This window comes from Chionomys nivalis, chromosome 1 (assembly GCF_950005125.1).
Source record: "Chionomys nivalis chromosome 1, mChiNiv1.1, whole genome shotgun sequence".
Classification (NCBI taxonomy): domain Eukaryota; kingdom Metazoa; phylum Chordata; class Mammalia; order Rodentia; family Cricetidae; genus Chionomys; species Chionomys nivalis.
In genome coordinates, this window is record NC_080086.1 from 81,069,590 (window position 1) to 81,076,516 (window position 6,927).

Below are 6,927 nucleotides of genomic sequence, written 5' to 3' on the forward strand. Positions count from 1 at the left end.
GTCCAGGTGTGTTCTGTGATTTCTATTATTGCTTCTAATATTCATTCAAATTCAAATAATTTTATTTATAACATCAATCTATGGCATTGTGGTTTACTGATTTCTCTAAGATTATTACTTGATTTAGGATGACTCTGTTCCCTTCTGGAGAGAAAATTTTAGTGTTCACTATCTCAGCAAGACCATTTTCACCCAGTTTCACTATTGCTAAGTTGTAAGTTATTTTAAAATATGCATTTTTCAAATAAACAAATAGAATTCAGTGATTGATCACACTCCTCATGATGTTATTTTCCCTGTTGATTGACACCAGCTACTCACACACACTGCCCTTGCATTTCCTTATGTGTTTGCTGACTGCTTTGCATGAGCTTCTCCAACTCAACCCAACCTCCTAGAATTTATAGACTAAGGAAGCCCTTTGAGTGAGAACTGAGATACATCAGAGAGACAGAAGGAGAAAGATGGTATCACAAATCCAGGTTATCATGTCACTGCTGCTCTGGGTGTCTGGCGAGAAATTCTAAAGTATTATAATCTTTTTAGAGTCACTTCTTTGCATATAAGAAATTAACAATATGTGCTATGACAGAATATTCTTATGCAATAATACTCTGACAATATGACATTAAAATGATATTAAATCACAAATTACGACTGGTAGTATACCTTGTTTTTTCATATTATGCATCATCATTTTTTGCTGATTGCAGGTGCCTGTGCAGATATTGTGATGACTCAGTCTCCAACCTCTCTGGCTGTGTCAACAGGAGAGAAGGTCACCATCAGCTGCAAGTCCAGTCAGAGTCTTTTATACAGTGGCAATAACTACTTGGCTTGGTACCAGCAGAAACCAGGACAGGCTCCTAAACTACTGATTTACTATGCATCCAATTGGAACACTGGAGTCCCTGTTCATTTCACAGGCAGTGGATCCTAGACAGATTTCAGTCTCATCATCAGCAGTGTTCAGGCTGAAGACGTGACAGATTACTACTGTCAGCAGGGGCACAGTAATCCTCCCACAGTGCTTCATCCTCCAACAAGAACCCCTCTGAGATTCTCACCAGCTCCTGCATCACACAGCTCTGGACCTGCACACTTCCCCCTGATGCCTGAGGCTGTTGTGTTTAAACAGTAATGTAAAACTTTGAAGAGCCCAACAAAACATGAAGGGATGAAAGTCTCTTATGTCTTTAGGTTTGAAAATACCTTTAAATGAAAATGTTGCAAAGAAATCAATACTATCTTTCTATTCCACAAACTCTGCTGTTTGAATAGGAGGGATTTATATTTTATAGTGCTGGCCTTTCATTGACAATCAAAAGATGCTATGGGCAAAAACAATAATGATGGCAAGGGTTTTGAAGTGTAGGGAAAATGTTTTTGTTCTTTTTCTGGATTCTGTGGTGATATATTATTATTTTACTGGTCTCCATTGCTTTCTTTTTTTCCTTTCCATAGACTTTTTTAGTTTTATTACATTTTAGTTGATTAAGTAGTCTTTTCTATGTCTATGCAAGTGTGCATTTGTTTGTCTGTGTGTATGTGTGGGCCTGTCTCTAGGTACATATTTGACAAAGCACAGTTGTGGAGGTCCAAGGACACTTGGCCATGATGGCCATGATTGTGTCTTTGTCCTTTGTGTTTTGGGATCAAAGTCAAGTTTGACATCAGGTTTGGTGACAAGTGTCTTTGCCATCCAATGCATCTTGCTGCCCTTTAAAATCTTTACTTGAAATAAATTCATTGTACTCAGTTACCTTTTTTTTGTATTTTACCCTATTTATTTAAATGTCTTTTTCTTATTTTAGATATCTATCCCAGTTCTGGGACTCCCTCTCTTCCTCCTGCTACACCCACAATCGTCCTATTCAAACTACCATCCATTTCTCAGAGAAAGGAAAGCTTTTCATTGAGAGTCAACATATGCTGACACATCACCTTGAGGCAGGACCAAAGACTTCTCCCTATATTTAGCCTGAACAAGACATCCCTTAAAAAACAATGGGCTCCCAAAAGAAAATTCAAGCACTGGGGAAAAATACTCATTCCACAGTCAGTCCACAGTTTGTGTGTCATTATTTTGGGGCATAAGCTAGCCAGGTGGCCAGGAGCTGGGTGGCAGGAACGCAGCCTGCAATTTTTTCAACATGGACATGATTAGCAATTGTATGGTTTTCATAGGAACACAAAATATTCCCCTCAAGAAATGTAGTAGGAGCTGTGGGATGCTTCCTGCCACCCAGCTCCCAGCCACCGGCTAGATTTACCCAAAATAATTACACCAAAACTCTATTTATTTAAACACTGCCTGGCCCATTATCTCTAGCCTCTTCTGGGCCAACTCTCATATCTTGACTAACCCGTTTCTAATAATCTGTGCAGTACCATGAGGTGATGTCTTACCAGGAAAGATTCAGCATGTCTGACCTGGCCGATGGCTTCATCACGTCTGACCTGAAGAGGAGAGGCATGGCGTCTGAGCCAGAGAGGAGAGGCATGATGATTTCCTCACTTCCTCCCAGAATTCTGTTCTGTTTACTCCACCTACATAATTTTCTGTCCTATCAAGTGCCAAGGCAGTTTCTTTATTAACCACAGCCCTATCATAAAGCCCCTAATACAATGTCAAATAGGAAAAAGGGCAATGTAACCAGGGAAGGGAGGAGGCATATTTTTCCTTGAGGGTAGCTGAACTGCCACTGGATAGATAGATGGATAGATAAACAGAAATTAATGAAATAGAGATTAAAATAGAATTCCATAAAATTATTAAGAGTTTTTTCTTTGAATAAATAGATATTAGCATAAAAACTAACCTAGAGAAAAAGAAAGGTATCTCAGTTAATAAAATCAGAGATAGAAGAGAGAGGTTTGAAACATAATCAAATAGATTCTAAATGATCACTAAGATGTAGTTAGAAATCTCATATTTCTCCCCAAACTGGAAAATCTGGAAGAAATGGGTTTCTTTTACATATAACTGTGATAAAATTAAATCAAAGGCCATCAAGAACATCAACAGAGCCATACCAAGCAACACTTTTAAAGTGGAAACACAATGTCTATCAAAAACACTCAAGGCAGAACTTAGGGATATAAAGGAAGTTCATCAAGTAAATGTGAAAAGATTAAATCTGTGATAGAGGAGAGACATCTGTCTATCTGTTGCTTTCATTGGTTAATTAATAAAGAAACTGCTTGGCCTGTTATGTCAGAACATATGTGGGTGGAGTAGACAGAACAGAATGCTGAGAAGAAGGGAAGTGAAGCAGACACTATGGAGCCAGCCGCCAGGTCAGACATGCTGAATCTTTCTTTGTAAGCCACCACCTTGTGGTGCTACACAAATTATTAGAAATGGGTTAGTCAAGATGTGAGAGTTAGCCAATAAGAGGCTAGAACTAATGGGCCAAGCAGTGTTTAAAAGAATACAATTTGTGTGTTATTATTTCTGGGGCTAGGATAGCCATGTGGGAGCCGGGTGGGATGAAAAACAGGCCTGCCCACAGCTCCTTCTACAGAAATAAAGAAAAATAAGCCACATAAAAATGAAAAATTCACAAGGAGTCTGGATTCTTTGTATTATTGTGTTTTCTTTGAATCTTTTGACTGTAAAGCAGCTAACTACAGAGAGACATTTCATTATATGGGCTGCCAAGCAAGACCAGAATGGATATCATAAGAGTATGACTTCTGAATTTGGATCTAAGAACATGATGCTTTGGAAAAGAGTTTCTTCATTGTTTTCATAGAGGATGATACCCTGTGGATTGCTTCTATCCCAATATGGTATGATAGACCACGCCCTCCTGAAACGTTGCTGTGAACAACTTAAAAAATTACTTCGCTCAACTGCTGACTGAGATGAACCTGGCACACAGGTTACACCATGAAAGATCTGATTAACAGTGCCCCCATTCAGCACGAAACAGTTTGGAGAGAAATAACTATGTCCATATTCCCAAATATTGTTTATAAGTGTTCTTTTACATTTAAAGGGGGGATATGATATAGATATGAATAATTTGATTGGTATGGATTTTAAGGACAATTTTGTTATATGTATATGCATTTCTGAAATTGATTAAGGTATTGTGATTGTGTAGTTCATTTAAAAATGTAATGTATAATTAGGAAATATAGGTTGTTAATGGGTAATCATCAATAATAGTCAAGCTTGTAGTCATGTTAGTTAGATTTTCTAGATATATAGAGAGATATTTTAGTTAGACATTCTTCCTATCTTTCAAAGACTACAGAATATAGCATTTTAAATGTTTTAATAACTTAAGGCTTTTCATGACAATGAGACACATCTGCTCATGGCAGCACCAATCTACTTCAAGAAGAAGATGGGCATCAAGGAGGCTCTTTATAGAGCTTTTTAGCCATTTGGGCAAGACACTGCTCTTGCCTAGACTTTTGCATAAACTGGACACACAGAACCCTCAGAGAGAGGGCTGCTAAACTTGCCTAAAGGTGAGAAGATTCTTTGGGGTACCTGAATCGTGAAAGAGTGTGTGAGACATTCAGCAGGACACAACAGATAATGACTAATCTGTCTTTGAAATTTCCCGCTTCACCGAAATGTCTGCTGGACACTATGGACCTTTAGGCCAAAGATGGATGCCTCAACGGTACAGAGGAACTTTGAGTGAGTGTCCAGACAGTGAGATGTCTCTGTCATTTCTAGAGTTTTGGAAGTTGCTTACTTCTTGTTTACTTAGGTAATATTATATCCATCTGGAGTCTTTGATGGAGTTGAAGAATAAACTGATAGTTATAGTTTTTCTTAGTTATGATAAAATATAAAATAGATATAAATATTGTGACTGTAATTCTTGCTTTATAAGTGTTTTGTTATATGTAACTTTACTATGTTAAAGTGAAGGCCTTTCTTTTTTGTTTAAACAGAAAAAGGGGAAATGACGTAGGTGGGTCATCTGTCTATCTGTTGATTTCATTGGTTAATTGATAAAGAAACTGCTTGACCTGATAGGTCAGAACATAGGTGGGTGGAGTAGACAGAACAGAATGCTTGGAAGAAGGGAAGTGAAGCAGAAACTATGGAGCCAGCTACCAGGTCAGACATGCTGAATCTTTCCTTGTAAGTCACCAGCTTGTGGTGCTACACAGATTATTAGAAATGGGTTAGTCAAGATGTGGGAGTTAGTCAATAAGAGACTAGAGATAATGGGCCAAGCAGTATTTAAAAGAATACAGTTTATGTGTTATTATTTCATGTGTAAACTAGCTGGAGAGCTGGGCAGTGGGAATGCAGCCTGCTGCTTTCACTACAAGTGGCGCCCAATGTGGTTTCTTAAGAATTCGATAGTTTTTCTTAGTTTTGATAAAAGATAAAGTAGATATAAATATTGTAACTATAATTCTTGCTTGATACCTGTTTTGTTATATGTAATTTTACTATGTTTAATTTAAACCCTTCCTTTCTAATTAGACAGAAAAGAGGAGATGATGTGGGATTCCCCTCTGTATGCTGTGTTTTATTACCATTGGTAAATAAAGAAGCTGCTTCAGCCTATAGCATATATATATATATATATATATATATATATATATAGAGAGAGAGAGAGAGAGAGAGAGAGAGAGAGATCAAAGAGATGCCATGTAGCTGCTAAAAAAGACAGACACTGGAACTTTACCTGGTAAACAACAGTCTTTTGGTGATACACAAATGAATAGAAATGGGTTAATTCAAGATGTAAGAGTTAGTTAATTAGAAGCCTAAGCTACAGACCAAGCAGTGTTTTAATTAATATGGTTTCTGTGTCATTGTTTCAGGTCTAGGAAATGTGTAAATGAATGAGCAATGTCTGCCTATACTGAATGATGCTTTCCCAGTCATTTCTGCTGGATGATGTGTCTAACTTTACATTTTTGCTGCTTTGTTCCTTTACTTCTGCTTGCTAAGTTTTTAATTAAACTCATTCATTCAAAACTTAAAAAAAGAGTTTCTTAATAATCAAAATGCCATGTTAGATGGCCAAAAGAATGACAATGATGATCAGTACCTCAAGTCTGTAGATGTCAAGGTAGAATGGGCACATGCTAAGAAAAGCTGGCAACAATTGAGTATGAACTGGCAGAGAAAGGGAGAGAGTTACAAGACCTTTTGAAAACTCTGGAGAGGCGGCAGAATGAGGGAATGATGGTGTCTAGGCACAGGCCCAGCATCACAGAGGAAACTTCTGCAGAATGGCTGAAGAAAATGTTTTGCACCCAAATAGGGAAAATGCAAACCCTTTCCCTGGAACCCTACATGCCAAACTCTACCACCAACATGCCTTTAATAATTCCTGGATTTCAGAGGTTCTATTAGAAAACTGCAGATTAAGAACTGAGCTAGACTGATTGATTTCTGAGAGAAATAAAATGCGGATATAATCTGAAACTTCAAAACAGCATTTTTTAAACTCCATGAAATGGATATTTTCATGTATGTAGTGGCATTTTAACAATTATGTCTTTCCTAAGGTTCAGGAAAGGGAAACATACACTGATACCAGCAACTGTCAGAAAAAAGATAACACTGTCAGCACAGCTTTTGAAAAATAAGGAACCACAACACATCCATATGTACACACTAACAATGGTCTTCAAAAGATATTACAAGACAAACATAAAGTAAGAAATTTCATGACCAGGAAGACAGAATTGCATAAGATACTATAAAATAACTAGGCACATAGAAATAGCAGAAAGTGTTTCAATAATAGAAGCACAGGAAAAATGTTACTGTCATGAAGAATAGATGACATTGATAATCAGGAAGGCAATCTAGTCATGTGCCTAACACTGTAAGCCAGAAAACAACAATGGAGTTGAGGAGTAGGGAAAAATAAAACAAACAAAATAATATACCAAGAAACACAAACAGAATTATTGAAATTGATAAAACAT

The 6,927-nt window shown here is 37.2% G+C and overlaps 1 pseudogene; it reads left to right on the plus strand.

Annotated features, from left to right (window-relative positions):
* The first annotated feature begins 464 nt into the window (after positions 1-464).
* On the plus strand, positions 465-5,341 carry LOC130876167 (immunoglobulin kappa variable 4-1-like; annotated as a pseudogene).
* The last annotated feature ends 1,586 nt before the right edge of the window (positions 5,342-6,927 follow it).